General features: G+C 44.6%; 1 long non-coding RNA gene across 1 annotated transcript in view; it reads left to right on the top strand.

Moving 5' to 3' along the window:
* Positions 1-22: 22 nt before the first annotated feature.
* The window catches only part of LOC106733082 (uncharacterized), a 101,076-nt gene continuing 82,911 nt past the window's right edge, over positions 23-18,187 (top strand). Inside the window, exon 1 of the long non-coding RNA XR_012895734.1 lies at positions 23-298. This is a non-coding gene — a long non-coding RNA (uncharacterized LOC106733082). The remainder of the gene's footprint in view (positions 299-18,187) is intronic.

Genomic DNA, 18,187 nt, shown 5'->3' with positions numbered 1-18,187 from the left:
GCATCGGCTAGGCCCCGGAGCGTTTACCGGTTGCCATGGGAACTGTTTGAGCAGGGGATTGGATGTTCTCGAGGGAAGATTCCGCCAATGAGGGGCGAGGGGGCGGGGATTTTTTCTGCTTTCCCGGTTGCCGCCGTGAGTCAGCGCAGCTGGAGAGGGGGTGGGCTCAGTGCAGCTCTAGTGGTGCTATCCCCCTCCCGGTGTGCCTGGCTGGAGGCGTCTCCCAGGCAGGCGTGTTACGCTGCTGGGACCAAACGAAAATTAGTTGTCATCCAACGCTCCTAGGCACAGAACGCTGGTAAGCAGCCCCCAGCCTGTACCTGCAAATCACCCCCCATGCAGGAGCCGGAGCTGCCCCCTCCCCCTCCTACCCCAGCCCCTGCCGCATTGCACCAAGGCATTGGCTTGCAAGCCCCCTCCTCCTAATCGCTATTGCAATTCATCAAGGGACTGGCCTGCAGCCCCCACCCAACCCTGCTGCACTGCACCAAAGGGATTGGCCTGCAAATCCCTCCCTCCCCTCATAATCTCAGCAGCCGGAACAGCCACTTGCAGTGCACCAAAGTACTGCTGAGATGCGTTGGAGGGAGCCCCTCACCCTGTATTTTCACTCGTTTCTAAAGGCTGTTACTGGCGTCTGTTGGATCATTTTCTTTGAAAATATGATTACGATACAAAAAATCTTAAAAGCATGTTCAGAGATGTTAATGATAGTGTCTGCCTCTGTCACTCCAGTTATTATGGATTCATAAGAGCCGTGGGCTTGTTGTGAGACACTGTAACTACCAGAGTGATGAACCCATTAGATACACCTTAACTAGATCGCTCTATTCTTCTGTCCCCTGATCTCATTAACTTTCCATCTCTAACCTCGCTGTTCTTTAAAGCTTTCCTCCTCACTCTATGTTTATATTAAGCTCTATGGAACGTGTTCATGTAATTTTCAGAATCCAGTATAAACCCTCTCTCTCTATTACTTACTTGTGCCAAGGGATATCTGCACAGTGTAGAGAACATGGATTGAGTTGTGGGAATGTTGGGTGTCCAATTTTGCTGACTGATTTCACAGCTTTACATCTGACTTTTTTTAATTATTCTTGGTTGATACCCTCAGTATAAAGTCCCTAGTAAAATGATTTTAAAGTGAAGCTTTAAAGTAAATTCCATAAGATGTAATCTATTGTTTAAGGGAAGACTTTAATATGATAATTATATAACACTAATAACTGAATAAGGAGATCAAAGAGTTCAGAAGTATTAGGTGACTGACTTTTTTAAATGTCTAGGTTTAGAAGGACCTTAGATATGAAACAAAATTATACAGAGGAAAGAATAGGAAAATGATATAAATCTGGTTATTTTGTAGTGTCAAACTATTATGAGACAGCTGTGAAATTGATTTTATAGTGAATGAATGTCAACAGTTTAAAACTGGACACATTTTAAAGAAAATGGTATTTCTTTTGGTATAGACAGCTGGTCTTCACATTAATTTTAGGAATAGGATTGACAATAGTTTTATCGGGAAAGTGGATTTTTTTTTTGCTTCTACATCAAAACTAACTTCCTGCCTTATTGCTTGCTTTTGTATTTAGTGTAATCCAAGGCCCAACAAGGCAAGGTGAAATCCATCCCTGTAGCAACAGCTCCCCTCTGTGGCCATTTCTGATCAATGAAATTTGTATTCATCATTGCTTTGTTTTATTGACCCTGACATTAGAACACAGTCCTTTTTTCTACTGTTTAATGTCATTAGTTGGGACAATGCCACATATTTTGGCTCAGGACCAATGACCAGATCAGATTTTTTTAAAAATTTAAAAAACAGCGAATAATCCAGGAGGACCTTAGATACGAACCAAAAAATATAGATGATATCGTCTATATTTTGTGGGCACAACTGACTTCTTCAGATGAAAGCGGTCCAGGAGCACAAATATATTACAGAAAAGAGGAGGGGGGGAGGATAAAACCTGACAAAGTGTCTGTGCTAAATTAGGCTAATAGAATGGGCTGTAAAGGTACGTCTACACTGCACGCTTATTTCAGAATAAAGCTATTTCAGAAGAAAAACTTCGAAATAGTTTTTTTTTAAATAGTGCTTCTACACAGCAAAATGCTCATCAAAATAGTCCTGAGCTATTTTGAAATAGAGCATCCACACACATTGGAGCCTCAATCACATTTAAAGCCCCCCAGAAACACTTCAGGAAGCGCATCAGGACAGCACTCACTTCCTGTAGCTGCTTCCTGAAGTTCTTATAAAAAAGGAGACTGGGGAAAGGAGGTGGAGGGGGGGGGGGAGGAGAGGCTTTAAGGCTGGGGCTGGGAGTGGTGCCTGCCTTGGGCCATCCCACTGCCTCTTGTGTAGGGCCCTGGATGCCCTAGGGGAGGCGCCGGGGGAGAAGCCAGAGGAGCAGGGGGAGAAACCAGAGGAGTGGGAGTAGGAGGGGGGGTGCCTGCTGGACTGTTCTAGGGCAGCAACCCTGCGGTCCACAACAGCTGTGTATGCCGCACACATGCTGTGGGCCTCTTGAGCCTGCTCCCACAAGGTGTTGCGGTGCAGATCCTGATCCGCTTCCCACTACTGGTCCTGCCAGTCCAGAGGGTGCTAGAGGCCATGTAGGCAGGCCATGTGTTCCTGCTCAAAGTCCTTATGGTCTCGTCTGTGGTGGCGGCTCCGATGGGGTTGGGAGGCTGGCGTGGGAGATATGTGTGGGGGTGTCTCTCAGCTGGTCCAGCTGTGAAGAACAAAGAGAAGGGCAGTCATCCCAAGAGACTGGTCTTGGCAATGTGCTTGGAGCAAGGCAATGTGCTTGGAGCAAGGCCGTCTGTGGCCTACACAGCGAGCCCTTTCCTGCAGGAGCACAGGTGTTCCTGGGGGGGGGGGGGGCAGCCTTGCTTCCCCCATGTCCTGGAGAGAAGCAGGCATGGGATGGTGCCAGCCAAGGTGAGAAGGGGTGGCAGGACAGTGTGGTTTCCTTCTGTGCCACACACACATCAGGACAGGTAGTGGTGGCATCCCACAGGGAGAGGATTTATAAGGGAGTTTGGGTCTAGGGGTGCTCAGGGCTAGGACAGGGGGTTGGGGTGCAGGAGCGTGTATAAGATTGGGACAGGGATTCAGGATGCAGGCTCAGGTAGACACTGCTTACCACAGGTGGCTCCAGGGTGGTAGTACAGTGAGGCTAAGGCAGACTCACCCCTGCCCTGGCCCTGCACCATTCTCAAAAGCAGCCAGCAAGCCCTCCATCCCAAACCCTGTTGTGCCCCCCACCCTTGTTCTGTGAAGATAAAATACAGGGTGGGAGAGGGAAACAGCTCCAAGGCAAAGGACAGGAGATATGCAGCGGTGTGGGGAGGAACAGCTGAAGTGTTGCACGTGATAGGTGATCTTGACTGGTTTGGCCAAGGGGCTATCAGAGACTCCAAGATCTACCAGTAGATCCCAATCAACTGGTTGGTGACCACTGCTTTAAGGGCTTCAGGGGAAGGGAAACTATAGAGTTATAATGAGTCTGTACAGAATGGCCACCAGGGCACCTGTGGGAAGTCCTGGAGGCCACTTATTCCAAAATAACTCCATCTGCCCCATCCTGTTTTGAAATAACTACTGTATTTCAGAATAGGCATTATTCCTTGTAGAATGAGGGTTACAGAATTTGGAATAAGATGCCTGTTATTTCAAAATTATTTCGAAATAAGGGGCTTGCTGTGTAGATGCTCACTTTGTTATTTCGAAATAATGCTGCTGTATAGATGTGCCCTACACTTAGCTTTTGATGTCATTTGAGTGTTGAATATAATGGCCCATCCAAGACATGAGCAAAGACTGGTTAACATCCTTAGTATAAATTGCACACAAAAAACAAAGAACGTAAATATATTGCTATACAGAGCAAAAGTACTCTGTAACCACTGCATTACTAGGAGAATATGAGTCTTGTCTTGTACTTGGAAATTTTTCATTTCTAATTCCATCATATTCTCTGACAAATAAAAAGAGCCTATTAAAAATTATTCCTTTCATAAAATTAATGTCTTTCTTACAAGTGTGGCTAAGGACATAATGAAATGCAGATTACCTTGATTTTCTTTTTAAAAATTAAACAAAATGCATCTAGTAAAAAATCATTAATGAATTATTAAATATTTGGTGTGAAATCTTGCCCCCTGCCATTCACATAAGTGGCAGAACTCCCATTGACTTTAGCAGTGCCAGGGTACCACCCTATACTTGCAGAAGGATTTGCCAGATTAATTTGGGGAGGTGTGTTGGTTTGTGGGAGATTGGCTGTTTCTCCCTCATAGTTTTACATGTAATAATCTTTAGTAAAAAGTGTATGATATTTTAAATGTGCTACAGAAGAAATATCAAATTGCATGATCATAAAAGGGATGCCATTCCAGCTTTTCCCTGATGTCACAAAATCAGTTCTTAATAAAGAAAAAAAAGCTTGAAAGAGAGTAGGATGGATTGGAGGATTTGTTATGACCTATAGAGCTTTCTAGGGTACCTGTAGGCCCTTAGTGCAACTACAGTCTAGCGTAGTTAGGCATGGCTAAGGCCAACATATTTAAACCTATTTAGGCAGTGCTGAGTGCAGCTAACTAATTTACGACCCCAAATCTATTTTCCAAAGGGTTTTAGGCATTTGGGAGTCTAAATTCCATCAAGAATTGGATTAGACCACCGGTATAATTGCCCCTGATTTCAGCCGGCTTTTCTGGTCCACGGTGAAGTCTATGCTTCATTGCTATGGTACTTGAACTAGCCAGCTCAGCTATTTCTACATGAGCTGTTTTGTGATTGAGGATGTGTGGTCAACAGTCCAATCTGGCGAGCATGTCTGCATTAGGAGTTTGCATTGCTGTAAGTGAACTGATATAGATATACCTGTGTGACTTTCCCTAGTGCAGATCCAGCCTAAAACGTACATTGGTGCACCAGTTACATAGTTGATGTTTTGAAGTTTTTCTTTGGAACTGAAAGAACATACTTGGGCGGGGGGAAGGAGAGAGAGGAGAGCATAGTTTGAAAGTTCTAGTGCAGTGGTTCCCAACCTGTGGTCCATAGTCCCCTGATGGACTGTGACAGTACTGCAGGGGGTCAGTGGAAAGTTTAAAAGTAAGGATCGGGCCCATCACAGTAGGCCTGATCTTTCCTTTCCTTTCCCGGGGAGGAATGGGGGGACCATGAAATTTTAAGTTGAAAAGGGGTCCATATGCTTGAAAAGGTTGTGCTGCCACCTATCCTCCCATTCTAGAACTCCAGCTCCAGCTGGGTCAGGTTACTCAATCCTCCTTTATATTTTCACTAGCAAATTTACCTGGCATTGCTCGGGTCATTAAGGAGGGGTTCAGTGCAGGAGGCTGAGAGTGTGGAGGGGGTTCATGGGTCAGGGTAGCGTCTTGGGCCCTGTGACTGGTTGGGAGAGGTGAGGCTCCATGGGCTGGTCTCAACCTGCACAATAATTCCTCAACTTTGCAGCTGGTCTGGGGTAATGAGGGTCCATGGGCTGGCCCTCCTCCCTGCAACTGGTCACAGGGGGCAGCTTCTGGGGGCTGTCCCTGGCATCCACTTACCTTTCCCCTCCCAAAATCCAGTAACCTGTCTGGGGAAGGAAAGGGAGAGGGACCTAGGTTCCAGGGGACACCCCTGGCCTGCAGCTGCCCACTCTGGCCCTGCAGCTGGTGTGGGGGGGCAGGCTTGGGGGGCTTCCAAGGCCTCTTTCCTTTAAGAAAATTAAACTGGACATTTTATTGGTTAGGTGGGGAGTTCACATTTAATTTTAATTTGCAATTACAAAGGGTGTGATCAGAAATTTCTTTTTTAAATGACTTTGCCAGAGCTCTATGAAAGGGTTTTTTGATGTGTAGTGTGTTGCATTTGCTGAACCATACATTTCTGTCATAAACCACAGTAACTATTTTAGTATGGGGCATGCTATAGTAATGAAGATTGGAAATTGTGTCTTGTTTATTGATCACTTTAACATTTGATTTTCATAAATATTCATGCTTGGGTGTGTGTGATTCACTTTGATTAACATAAAATACTTGTACAGGAGAGTTTGAACTGCAGTTCACTAGCAGTTATGCAAGTAAAAAAGCAATCATATGAATGCTTGCAAAAAGCAAACACATGTAGTGCCAACAGGTGTAACCAAACTTGGGACCTTTGGAGCTTAGTGCATAAGCCTGTACAGCTTGAGTTAAAATCCAGTTGTCTCTCAGTTGAGGCTGTATAGCAAACTCATTCTTTCTCTCTCTGGGTGTGTCTAGACTACATGGCTCCATCGACGGAACCATGTAAAGTAGTTTACCCGACACAGTCAATGAAGCGGGGATTTAAATAATCCCCGCTTCATTAAAATAAAAATGGCTGCTGCGCTGTGCCGACAGTCAGCTGATCCGGCACAGCATGGTAGTCTAGACGTGGATTGGTCGCCAAGGGAAGCCTTTGTCGACCGATCCTGTAAACCTCGTTTCATGAGGCATAAGGGAGCCATCGACAAAGGCTTCCCTTATCAACCGATCCGCGTCTAGACTGCCACGCTGTGCCGGATCAAAAGGTGTGTGTATTACATGAGCACTAAATTAAACTCAGATTTCAACTATACTTGCTTTAACTTTGGATTTGTTCAAAAGTGAAATTCTGGGAATCTGAACTGCATTTCTTGAAACTGAGGAATTATATTTTTGCATCTGCCTCCTCCTCCCCCCATGAATTGAAAGTTGCTTCCCATTTCTGTGCTTAACAAAAGAATTACTTAGGGTTACCTCTGCTTATTCTTTTTTAATCACATCTTGACTTGTAAATTGGCTCTGAGTCTGTCTCATGCTAGCAATGATGCCTAGCTTTTTTTAGCTATTATCTGCCTTCAGTGACAGGCCTTATAAACTTAGGAGAAGACAAAATCACTTCTTGTTCCCTTCTGGGAATATACGTCTGACTGTTTTGAAGCAGAGTTATGGCGGTTTTAAATAACAGTAGACATGAATTTTACCTTTAGATAGTTTAGTCACGTAGAATCTATGTATTAAAGAGGTTTACTTGTGGTGATCGTGCTTTAGGGCTAGGGAAATATTCTGAATCCAAATACCTTAACTGGGCCCAAATTGCTCTACCTTTTATACATAAATGCAGAGGGGTGGGTAGCTCCAACAAGAACTGGCTGAGCTGCAGCAAAAGACAGCAGGGAGTTATTAAAAAGCCAGCTGATACCTGGGTTGTGATGGGACGATACCTGTAAGAAATTTAAGTTCTTTTTATCCCTGCATAAAAGGAACACATTTAAAATTATTATAAAGAGATAGTAACTGAGCAGTCTATTTATGCTATAGAACATGAATCAGTTACATCTCTTTAGTATAACAAAATGAATTGCGTCAGACTCTTTGTCCTAAGGGGAAAAGAACATGTGTACTGTAATTGTTTTTCACATCATCTGCCACCAATGTGCTATTGATGATTTGGATTTGGATGACCTTTCTCTGGCATTCTGTCTATGTCAGACATCACGGGCTGCAGAAAGTATTTTAAACGTCTGAAAATTCTGGCAACTATTCTAACCTGAATCTCTGAACATTTCAGTATTTCCCTGTCCTATTGGTTAGTAAACGATCTCGTCTTAGTTGGTAGTTTCTGTTTGACTTGTGCATGAGAGATGGTATTTCATTGTAATGTAGGGAATCCAGGAACAGTCTGGAGAGAAATAGAATGATAAATAATCTCTACCAAAAGCCACAAATGGTCATGGTAAAAGTCAGTATATATTAGGGCCATCATTACTAGGGATGTAAAGGTTTAACTGGTTACCGATAAACATTGTCTTACTGGCATGCTTACCAGGTAACCTGTTAGCTGGCAGCTGGCCAGACCAGCCCCCTACCTGTGCCATACTGTGGGTAGGGAGCTGCTCCAGCCCATATTAGCCCACCATGCCACAGGTGGGGAGGCTGTTCCAATGGCCCCCATCCTTGGTGCAGCACAGAGGGCCGGTTAACCAGTTAAACAATTTAGACAGTATTTTAAACCTTAGTTCTTCCCCATCCATGAAATATGCAGCTGCATAGAGCACCTGAAAATTTGGAGCACCACTGGTTTTAATGTTCACCCACCCGCCCCTTCTTATCTTTGTTCTGTGGCTCTGCTTCCTTCAGAGAGGATCAAGTTAACTTAAAAGTTAAAAAAAGAGCTAGATAGATTCATGGAGATTAGGTCCATCAATGGCTATTAGTCAGGATGGGTAGGAATGGTGTCCTTAGCCACTGTTTGTCTGGAAATGGGTGATAGGAGAGGGATCACTTGATTACCTGTTGTGATCGCTCCCTCTGGGGCATCTGGCATTGGCCACTGTCAGCAGACAGGATACTGGGCTAGATGGACCATTGGTCTCGCCCAGTATCGCCATTCTTGTGTTCTTAACTGTAGAATGGCTGAGGTATGGGGTTTGATTTGTTAAGATGTCAGGATCAGTGTTCCCTGTAAACTGAGAGAGATTCAAATGCCACTCAGCTAATTAGCAGAGTGCCCATAGCTAGGTTTTGTTTCCACTGGTGGTGCACATTCACATATACCTTTGTGCACATGCTAAATTATTCTGCACATGTATGGAAAAAATCCGCATGTGTCAGGATACCATTCAGCTGGATGAACACTAGTATTCCTGAGACAAACAAATGCAGGTACATGGGTTTGTGTGTGTACTATTCTCATGTAAAATGGGCAGCCTCCACAAAAGGGTGTCTATACACCCTTGTGAGTAGGAACAAATACTGACAGCCTGAAAGGATCTGATTAGAGTATTTGATTTCTGTTGCATAACAGTATAGTGAGCTTTGGACTTGTATGTTTTATTTAGGAATAAAGTGCATGAAAACAACAAACAAACAAACCCCCCTCTATTATTGTAGCTCAAGTGTAACAGAACACAGCTCCTTCATCAGCACCACTACCAATGACTCTGCAGCAGTAAGCATTTTCAGTTGATTTTACTACAGGTTAAACCTCTCTAATCCAGAACTTTCTTGTTCAGAAACATCTGTCCAGAATTATTTTAATTAGCCAGATGTCCACTTTTTATGGGTGTGGTCAAGTTTCCTGCAAACTTTTCATAAAGGTTGTTTACAGCCACCAGTCCTAGCTCTCAGTGTTGGGCTATGTCTAGACTGCTATTTCCACTGCTTACTATGCTGGTAGAGGACATTTAGAGATAAATTAGAACTAAATAAGGGCATGACTAAACTCCATCTCTCTTTTGAAAGAGCGATGTAAATTGGACAGAACAAAATTGCAAATGAAGCCGGGATTTGAATTTCCTGTGCTTCATTTGCATAATGGTGGCTGCGCGTTCTTTCGAAAATGGGTATTTTGAAAGTAAAACCACCGTCTATATGAGGTTCTTTCGGGAGGGGAAAAACTTTTTTTGAAAGATCCTGTACTCAAAAAATGGGGTTTACAGGATCTTCCAAAAAAGGGTGGGGTTTTTTTTAAAGAACTGTGTCTAGATGATGGTTGCACTTTTGAAATACCCGTTTTAGAAAGAATGTGCAGCTACTGTCAGTATGCAAATGAAGCACAGGAAATTCAAATCCCGGCTTCATTTACAATTTTGATCTGCCTAATTTACATCCCTCTTTTGAAAGAGGGATGTAGTTTAGACATGCCCTTATTTAGTTCTAATTTGACTCTAAATGTCCTCTACCAGCACAGTAAGCAGTGAAAATGTTGGTAATGCTGCTAGACAATATTGACCTCCTATGGTCCAGAAAATTCTCTTGTTCAGAACCGGTCAGGGCCCGATGGTTCCGGACTAGTGAGGTTTAACCTGTAGAAGACACAGATGCAAGTATACTCTTACACTGTGCTGTGTGCACTGTACTATGTCTACACTGGTGGCTTCTTGCGCAAGTATGGCTGTTCTTGCGCAAGAATCTGCAGAGCGTCCACACTGCCCACCCACTCTTGTGCAAGGAAGTTTGCAGTACTGCATGGTAAGAGAGGGCTTCTTGCACAAGAGCTACACTCTTTTTTTAACAGGTGTAAACCCTCTTGCGCAGGAGCTCTTGCACAAGAGGGCAGTGTGGAGGCTCAGCAGGGATTTCTTGTGCAAGAAAGCCCTATGGCTAAAATGGCCATCAGAGATTTCTTGCGCAAGAAAACGTCCACACTGCCATGGGTGCTCTTGCACAAAAGTACAGCTCGCACATGGCAGTGTGGACGTTTTCTTGTGCAAGACTTCTTGCACAAGAACACTTGTACAAAATGTTCTTGCACAAGAAGCCGCCAGTGTAGACATAGCCTAGTTGTTTAGACCCACTTTGGAGAAAGCAGATAAACAAGAGGTGAAATTTACCTCAATGCAGGGCCAATGCTTGGACACAGACTGTTAGAAACTGTATTTTATATTCAACAGGTAGTCCTGTGGTGCCTTGTAAACTAACCAAAAATTATAGAACCGTAAACTTTCATGATAAAAGCCACTTCCTCAGATTGGAGTGGAAATGACAAAACCAAGATAGATATATAACAGCTGAAGAAGTACTTGTCGATTGTAGGACCTGTGTTAATGAGGCTAATTAAGATATTTCCACTCTAATTCATCTGATGAAGTGGGTTTTACCCACGAAAGCTTATGATTTTATATATTTTGCTTAGTTTTTAAGATGTTACAGGACTACCTATTGTTTTTAAAGTTATAAACTAACACAGCAACCCCTCTGTTTATTTTATATTGGTTGAATTAGGAGATTTACTAAGAAATATGGTAATTTCAAGATTGTGACTGAATATGAATATTTACTTTCTAGCTAATACTTTATCAAAGGACAATGAAAACCTTCTTAAGACTCAGAAGAACCTTAAAGAAAAGGACGGTCTGGGCAATGAGAAATAGCATCACCTTTTGTGGTGTTCAAGTACATTAAAACTCCATTGGTCTGGTATCCAATGCTCGGGCATTCCTGATGGTCCAGCACCATCAGAAACCCGGAAGTGCTCCGGGCAGCTGGACAATTGGAGCTGCTCTGAGCCCGGCTTCACTGATTCAGCCGCTGCTGAAACTGACCAGTAGCTGAGTTGGGAAAGCCGGGGACAGAGCAGCTGGGGTGCTGCCGGATTAGTCCTGTAGCCCTGCCCCTCGGGGCTGCGGGACCAACCCGGCAACACCCCAGCTGCTCTTGGGGATGCCTGGGGCTTCCTGGAGTCAGCCGCTGATCAGTTTCAGCAGCGGCTGACTTGAGGACGCTTGGGGCAGAGCAGCTGGAGTGCTTCCGGATTTGTCCCGCAGCGCCAATGGGTGGCATTATGGGACCAACCCGGCAGCACCCCAGCTGCTCTATTCCAGGTGTCCCGATTCAGCAGCTGCTGAAACTGACCAGCGGCTGATTCTGGTCAGCCTCTGGTCAGTTTCAGCAGCGGCTGAATCGGGAACGCCTGGGGCAGAGCTGCCCCTCGGAGATGTGGAACCAACTCGGCAGCACCCCATTTGCTCTGCCATAGGCGTCCCCAATTCAGCCGCTGCTGAAACTGACCAGCCGCTGCTGAATCGGGACGCCTAGGGCAGAGCCGGAGTATCGGAAGGGGGGGCTATGAGGAGTCTGGGGTGGCATCCCGTCCACCCCATCCCAAACCCCTCATAGCCCCCCTTCCGATAGTCTGGCATATCTGAGAATCCGACACCCCCTTAGTCCTAAAGGTGCCGGAATATCGGAAGTTTACTATACAAAGGAAAAAAATTCAATGAGAGTGCAACACAAGCATGTGTGTGATCCTAAATACACAGAGGGACATTAAAAATGGAAAATCTAGACCTGTGAAAATGTTACAAGTGCCTAGAGACATAGTAAAACTTTTCATGCAAGCTAATTAGTGTGATTAGGAACCTCATTCAGTAAAATCATGAGTTAGAATAGGATGATTCTGCAAGATGAAAATAGCCTGGATGAATGGCCCCATTTGAGATCTCAGAAACTTTTCAAAAATGTTGCATTTCATGGTTATGCCTTTAGGACTCCATTTTAAATAAGAATGTCAGTGGATGTCTGTACTGTTAAAATAACTTCTGCTACTATTGATAATTATACCAGTCCAGTGTGATGTTCACTTCCAGAATTCCGTGTTGCCATTATTACACACATCTTGTAGCCTATACAATGTAAAGGGAAAGGCAAGTGTTAGGGAGTAGAAATAGATGACAGAGATGATGTACAGAACCTGTAAGGTGAAGACAGGGAGTTTGAACATGCTACTAGAGGCAATGGGGAAACTAGTGGATGGGCTTAAAAGAGAGGAGTGGAATGTACTAAGTGTCATGCAAGGAAGCCTATATTCACAGCAGCATTTTGGATACTCTGAAGAAGAGGATGAAGGGCAGGGTCACCAGGAAGGAAGAGAAGGAGGGAAGAGAGAATAAATACACATGGTATGAGGGATTAGCCATTGTGAAAGCTTATCCTTCAGCTAGTTTTATAAAATTAAATCTGCTAAACCATCCTTCAACTTGGGTATCCGTTTATATAGCTGGTTACACTAATGATTCCTAGAGATTTGTGAAAGTATGAATGGAAAATATTTATTAGTGCTGGCCAGTACTGCAAACTAGTGTTTTAATACCGAAGTGTAGTTAATCATAGAATCATAGAATACTAGGACTGGAAGGGACCTCGAGAGATCATCGAGTCCAGTCCCCTACCCCCATTGCAAGGCCAAATACTGTCTAGACCATCCCTGATAGACATTTATCTAACCTACTCTTAAATATCTCCAGAGATGGGGATTCCACAACCTCCCTGGGCAATTTATTCCAGTGTTTGACTACCCTGACAGTTAGGAACTTTTTCCTAATGTCCAACCTAAACCTCCCTTGCTGCAGTTTAAGCCCATTGCTTCTTGTTCTATCCTCAGAGGCCAAGATGAAGAAGTTTTCTTCCTCCTCCCTATGACACCCTTTTAGATACTTGAACACAGTTATCATGTACCCCCTCAATCTTCTCTTTTCTAAACTAAACAAACCCAATTCCTTCAGTGTTCCCTCATAGGTCATGTTCTCTAGACCAGTGGTCCCCAACCACTGAAGGTTGCTGGGCACCAGGGGGCGTGGCTGTTCGCCTGCCGGGCACCAGAGGGCGGGGACACTTGCGCGCCCGGGGCCGGCGCCCCCTCCAAGCGCCGCGCACCCGGGGCCGGAGCTCCCCCCCAAGTGCCACACGCTTGGGGGCTGGCGCTCCCCCCCCCCCCAAGCGCCGCGCGCCTGGAGCTGGCACTCCCCCCCACACACGCCGCGCGCCCGGGGCTGGCGCCCCCTCCAAGCACCGCGCGCCCAGACTGCGGGCGGCGAATCCGTGGCGCTCCTGGGGCCGGCGCTCACCGTGCGCCATGTGCCCGGGGCCGGCTCTGGCATCATGCATGCGCCATGTGCCCAGGGCCGGGCCAGGCCAGCCCCGAGCACTTGGTGAGGACCACTACTCTAGACCTTTAATCATTCTTTTTGCTCTTCTCTGGACCCTGTCCAATTTCTCCACATCTCTCTTGAAATGAGGTGCCCAGAACTGGACACAATATTCCAACTGAGGCCTAACCAGAGTAGAGCAGAAGAATGACTTCTCATGTCATGCTCACAATACACCTGTTAATGCATCCCAGAATCATGTTTGCTTTTTTTGCAACAGCATCACACTGCTGACTCATATTCAGCTTCTGGTCCACGATGACCCCTTGATCCCTTTCTGCCATACTCCTTCCCAGACAGTCACTTCCCAGTCTGTATGTGTGAAACTGATTGTTCCTTCCTAAGTGGAGCACTTTACATTTGTCTTTATGAAACTTCATCCTGTTTACCTCAGACCATTTCTCCAATTTGTCCAGATCATTTTGAATTATGATCCTATCCTCCAGATTAGTCGCAACCCCTCCCAGCTTGGTATCATCTGCAAACTTAATAAGTGTACTTTCTATGCCAATATCTAAATCGTTAATGAAGATATTGAACAGAGCCGGTCCCAAAACAGACCCCTGCGGAATCCCACTTGTTATACCTTTCCAGCAGGATTGTGAACCATTAATAACTACTCTTTGCATATGGTTATCCAGCCAGGTATGCACCCACATTATAGTAGCCCCATCTAAGTTGTATTTGCCTAGTTTATTGATAAGAATATCATGCGAGACCGTATCAAATGCCTTACTAAAGTCTAGGTATACCACATCCACTGCTTCTCCCTTATCCACAAGACTTGTTATCATATCAGAGAAAGCTCCCTTATCCACAAGACTCGTTATCATATCAGAGAAAGCTATCAAATTGGTTTGACATGATTTATTCTTTACAAATCCATGCTGGCTGTTCCCTATCACCTTGCCACCTTCCAAGTGTTTACAGATGATTTCCTTAATTTCTTGCTCCATTATCTTCCCTGGCGCTCAAGTTAAACTAACTGGTCTGTAGTTTCCTGGGTTGTTTTTACTTCCCTTTTTATAAATGGGCACTATATTTTCCCTTTTCCAGTCTTCTGGAATCTCTCCTGTCTCCCATGATTTTCCAAAGATCATAGCTAGAGGCTCAGATACCTCCTCTGTCAGCTCCTTGCGTATTCTAGGATGCATTTCATCAGACCCTGGTTACTTGCAGGCATCTAACTTTTCTAGAAGAAAAAGCCTACCGACTGCTATGCTTACCTGCATGCCTCCAGCTTCCATCCTGGACACACCACACGATCCATCATTTACAGCCAAGCACTGAGTTACGATTGCATATGCTCCAACTCCTCAGACAGAGACCTACACCTACAAGATCTTCAGCAGGCATTCTGCAAACTACGATACCCACACGAGGAAGTGAGGAGACAGATTGACAGAGCCAGACGTGTACCCAGAAGCTTCCTGCCCAAGAACAAAACCAACAGAACATCACTGGCCATCACCTACAGTCCTCAGCTAAAACCGCTCCAATGCATCATTAGTGATCTACAACCCATCCTAGACAATGATCCCCCGCTTTCACAGGCCTTGGGAGACAGGCCAGTCCTTGCCCACAGACAACCCGCCAACCTGAAGCATATTCTCACCAGCAACTATACACTGCACCATAATAACTCTAACTCAGAAACCAATCCATGCAACAAACCTCGGTGCCAACTCTGCCCACATATATACACCAGCAACACCATCACAGGACCTAACCATACTGTCACCGGTTCATTCTCCTGCACAGCTACTAACGTTATATATGCCATCATGTGCCAACAATGTCCCACTGCTATATACATCGGCCAAACTGGACAGTCCCTACATAAAAGAATCAATGGACACAAATCAGATATTAGGAATGGCAACATACAAAAACCTGTAGGGGAACACTTCAGTCTCCCTGGACACATAATTGCAGATCTAAAAGTAGCCATCCTGCAGCAAAAAAACTTCAGGACCAGACTTCAGAGGGAAACTGCTGAGCTACAGTTCATCTTCAAGTTTGACGCAATCAATTCAGGATTAAAAAAAGACTGTGAATGGCTCGCTAACTACAAAAGTACCTTCTCCTCTCTTGGAATTCACACCTCCAGATCAGCTACTAGAAGTGGGCCTCATCCTCCCTGATTGGATCCACCTTGTCATCTCCAGCCTGATTCTGGTCTGCATATTTATACCTGCCTCTGGAAATTTCCACTACATGCGTCTGACGAAGTGGATCTTTGCCCATGAAAGCTTATGCTCCAACACTTTGGTTAGTCTATAAGGTGCCACAGGACTCCTTGCAGCTTTTGCAGATTCAGACTAACACAGCTACCCCTCTGATATTTAACTTTTCTAGGTGATTTTTATCTTGTTCTTTTTTTACTTTATCGTCTAAACCTACCCCCTTCCCACTAGCATTCACTATGTTTGTCATTCCTTCAGACTTCTTGGTGAAGACTGAAACAAATAAGTCATTAAGCATCTCTGCCATTTCCAAGATTCCTGTTACTGTTTCTTCCTCCTCACTGACCAGTGGGCCTACCCTGTCCTTGGTCTTCCTCTTGCCTCTAATGTATTTATAAAAATACTTTATATAATGCCAAATGTGCAGTGATACCTCTGTCATTGAAGGGAATTTATAACAGACATATCTACAGACAACTCTCAGTTAGACACATTTTAACTGTGCACTGTGGTTAAACTATATCAACAATACTTCATGCTCAATAGTGTGACAAAAAGAACAAATCGGTTATTTAAAAATTTTACACAAAGGGGGAAGCAACTGTCTTCAGTGGGTTATGTTTCTTATTGGGTAATATCCAGGGAGAAAAAAAAGTTGACTCCACTAGCAAACAGCAAAGATATTCAACACATCATTGTCCTTGGTGGGTGTATGCTAGGTTTGTTTGGCAGTGATTGTTGTTTTCAAAAATTGCCCACCATTGCAAACAGTAATGTAGCTCCACCAAGAGCAGTAAAACAGTGTGGTCTTTATAATAGACAAAGCACCTGTGGCTGCCAGTGTTTTTAACACTGTTGTAAGTAGACCTGCAATGAGCTGGGAAAGAAACTGTTACTGTGAAATCCGGCATCTGTTCAAACTGCTCTGATAAAAGCAAAAAAGCAGTCATGTAGCACTTTAAAGACTAACAAGATAGTTTTAATAGGTGATGAGCTTTCGTGGGGCAGACCCACTTCTTCAGATCATATTCTGAAAGCGAATTGGCATGACCGTTACAAGCAGTCCCTGACTTACAAACGGGTTACGTTCTGAACACCTGGTCGTAACTCGATTTGGTCGTAAGTTGGAAATACCCTTAAAAGCGCTGCCTGCACAGTTCGAAAAACTTGATGTACGTGGTTCTCAACTCGGAAATACTATAATGGGCTTAATGGGAGGTTGGTCATAAGTATGGATGGTCGTAAGTCAGGGAGTGGCTGTATATAACAGGGATACAATGAAAAAAGTACAAACTGACAAATCAGCTACATAGAATAGAAGGTGGGAGCAAGGGGGGGAGGAGTGACAAGGAAGAAGGAAATTGCCTACTGTAAGAATCAATTAAGTGGCTAATCTGGGGTCACTACAAATATCAAAAGGTGGGGAGGCTGTCTTTGTAATGTGTAAGATAACCAGGGCTCGCCGAACTGCAGCGAGCCCCGCTCACCAGCCGCGCTGTCCGGCGATCTGCGCGTGCGTAGATCGTTCTGCTCATGAGCAAATTGCCCGAACCCGGCTCTTCCAGGTTACAGTCTACTCGCCATGGGCGAGTAGATAGTTATCTTCAGGGCTCGACAAATAATACAATCATCTCGATTAAGGCCCATTCGCAACGTTTTAGCATAAATAAAAGTTCTGAGGTCTCCCTCTGTAATCTGGTGTTAAAGTCTCTTTGTTGTAGGATGCATGTTGTAAGGTATTTAAGGGAGTGGCCAGTTTTATTGAAATGCTGGCTGACAGATTTGTGTGTGTGTAGATTTCTGATATCTGATCTGTGAGCATTGGTTCTTTGGTGAAGTGGCTGACCAGTTTGTCCAATATACATCGCAGAGGGACATTGTTGGCACATGATGGCATATATCACATTGCTGGACATACAGGAATATGAGCCCTTGATTGTATAACTGACATGGTTAGGTCCAGTGATGGTGTCTTTAGAGTAAATATGTGGACAAAGCTGGCAACGGGGTTTGTTGCAAGGGAAAGTTCCAGTGTTAGTTTTAATGAGGTTTGCTCTGTGGTTGTTAGTGAGAATCTTCCTGAGGTTAGGTGGTTGCCTATAGAAGAGTACAGGTCTGTCACTCAGAGCCTCTCGGAGTGTAGTATCATGTTCCAGTATAGGTTGTAGGTTATTGATAATGCATTGAAGGATAGGATTTGGGGCTGTAGGTGATGACAAGTGGTATTCTATTGTTGATTTTCTTGGGCCTATCTAGAAGTAGCTGGTTTCTGGGTATTCATCTGGCCCTTCAATCTGTGTTTTAACTTCCCCAGGTGGGTAATTGAGTTTTACAGATACTTGGTAGAGATCTTGACTTTTTGGTCTCTGTCAGTGGGATTGGAGCAGATGCGATTGTATCTGAGGGCTTGACTATAGACGATGGATCGTATGGTGTGTCCTGGATGGGAGCTGGAAGCATGTAAGTAAGTGTAGCAGTCAGTGGGCTTCCTATAGAGCATGGTATTGATTTTGCCATCAGTAATTTGTACTGTGGTGTCCAGGAAAT

Source organism: Pelodiscus sinensis, chromosome 14 (assembly GCF_049634645.1).
Source record: "Pelodiscus sinensis isolate JC-2024 chromosome 14, ASM4963464v1, whole genome shotgun sequence".
NCBI classification, from domain to species: Eukaryota; Metazoa; Chordata; order Testudines; family Trionychidae; genus Pelodiscus; species Pelodiscus sinensis.
This window is presented reverse-complemented; position numbering and strand designations above follow the sequence as displayed.